The sequence below is a fragment of the Penaeus chinensis genome, chromosome 20 (assembly GCF_019202785.1).
Source record: "Penaeus chinensis breed Huanghai No. 1 chromosome 20, ASM1920278v2, whole genome shotgun sequence".
Lineage (NCBI taxonomy): Eukaryota > Metazoa > Arthropoda > Malacostraca > Decapoda > Penaeidae > Penaeus > Penaeus chinensis.
Genome location: NC_061838.1, coordinates 2,698,213 through 2,700,712, shown reverse-complemented (window position 1 = coordinate 2,700,712; position 2,500 = coordinate 2,698,213). Strand labels below are relative to the sequence as shown.

Below are 2,500 nucleotides of genomic sequence, written 5' to 3'. Positions count from 1 at the left end.
TTATTGTTGTCATTATTATTATTATTGTTATTATTATTATTATTATTATTATTATTATTATTATTATTATTATTATTATCATTATCTTTATCATTTTTATTATCATTATCATTTTCACTATCTCTACCACTATCACTATCATTTTCATCAGTATTACTCTCATTAATGTTATAGTTATTATAATATTTTATTATTATTATTATTATTATTATCATCATCATTATTATTATCATTAGCATCATCATCATCATTATCATTATTACTATTATTATTACTATCATTGTTATTATTATTAGCATCATCAGCATCATCATCATTATTATTAATATCAATATTAATATTAATAATACAATCATCATTATTAATATAAACATATTCCTACGATTAATAGTTTCTAATTTTAAAGCATTACAATAACAAGATGCACAGAAAAGAATACATCAGAATAAACATGATAAAAGAATAGTGAGAAATCAAAATAACGAAAGGGAGAACAAGAAAAAAGAACAAGAATTTGCATATTCGTGTGTTTTCCTGTTCCTTGTTATTCTATTTGCAGCTCGTCCTTGTACTTGAAGAACAATAAAATCCTCACTGGCGATTTAAACCAGATCTTCCTGTGTTCTTCATATTAAAGTTATTCCGAATTACGGGCCTTGTGTTCGCTGTAAGGAGGTTACTTATAATTTACGTTAATCCGTTTTAAGTAGGTTACTCATAAGTCACGTTTATCTATAGGGTATTGGAAGCACGGCACTCTTTATTTTTTTTTTTTTGGAATAGACTGTGATAGATAATTTTTCATTTTACTTATCATTTACGTTAATGCGCTTTAAGTAGGTTACTTATAAATTACGTATATCTACACATATTTTTTTTTCATCATCTACAGTATCTATCTTTAAATATTTTGGTCTAACTAATATTTATAGTCAACATCACTTAATTATATTTAACATCACTAGAAGAACCGCGCGTTTCTATCGAATTTTATCTCGAGCGAACGATGCCTCACAAATAAAGATGGAATGTTAAGAGCGGAGGCATTTGACTGTCAGGTTGCAAGTTCGGTCCGACAATCTGTACAGTACAGTACAGTATGTACAGTATAAATGTAGGTGTATATCTATCTGTATGTGTGTGTATATATATATATATATATATATATATTTACATATGTATTTATATATATATGTAAACAATACATAGAAACACCGGATAGTGCGTTTCACACGCAATATATATATATATATATATATATATATATATATATATATATATACATATATATATATATGTAAACAATACATAGAAACACCGGATAGTGCATTTCACACGCAATATATATATATATATATATATATATATATATATATATATATATATATATGTATATGTATATGTATATATATAGTAAATATATATAATATACACATATATATATGTATATATATATATATGTATGTATATGTATATATAGTAAATATATATAATATACACATATATATATGTGTATATATATATATATATTTATATATGTGTGTGTGTGTGTGTGTGCGTGTGTGTGTGTGTGTGTAAATATATATGTATATATATAAATATATATATGTGTGTGTGTGTGTGTGTGTGTGTGTGTGTGTGTGTCTGTGTGTGTGTGTGTGTGTGTGTGTGTGTTTATTTATATATATAAACACAACAAACAGACCTCACATATATAAACATGTATACATATATGCAAGCATGTATATGTGTACATATATATACATATTTATGAATAAACAATTTATATATATACATGTGTGTGTGTGTGTTTACAGTATATACATTTTCTTCTTCATTTATATATCTAATTGGATAAAATTTAATGATTGCAGTAGTGAGGCGTAATTGCAATGCATTTTATTTATGCGAACATGAAAATTTTCAGGAAAGCAGACAAGGACAATGTGCTTAAAATGGAAATGAAAAAAGGTTAATTTTAACACCCGGCAACATAAATAGGGTGAATATTGATAAGCTTAACACTGCCCACTAGAGGGATTTCATGAAAAAAACAGCGCCATCTAGACCAGCGGACGAACCCTCTTCAAAAAAATAATCTTATTTGTAATCAACATCAGTGGTCTGTTCTTTCGTGACACAGCAAGTTAGGAAGAGATCATCACCTTCCTCAGGGTGTATTGCGAAAGAAAAATCCCACAAAGTGGAGTGGAGGGTTAAGGTGAGGCCAAGCCATGTGTATATAACGCCTGGGACGTTATCTAGCTACACTACATCCTCCTAAGACATCGGAAGCTTAGCTGATCTCCCGGCAAGAAGAGCAACAAGATGGTAAGACCGACTTGGCTTTGAGAAACCTTCATGGCCGTTCTTCTTCGGTGTGCTAAAGTTTTCTCTGTGTTTTGATGATATATCCGTTTTTTTCCCGTTTTCTTGAGATTGTTTTTTTCCTAGTAGGACCCGTGTTACACATTGATTTGCTTTTTTTTTTTATAATATG

The 2,500-nt window shown here is 28.2% G+C and overlaps 1 long non-coding RNA gene across 1 annotated transcript in view; it reads left to right on the top strand.

The window, feature by feature from the left end:
• Window positions 1-2,215: 2,215 nt before the first annotated feature.
• Window positions 2,216-2,500, top strand: part of LOC125036235 — a 726-nt gene continuing 441 nt past the window's right edge. The window contains exon 1 of the long non-coding RNA XR_007115881.1: window positions 2,216-2,331. This is a non-coding gene — a long non-coding RNA (uncharacterized LOC125036235). The remainder of the gene's footprint in view (window positions 2,332-2,500) is intronic.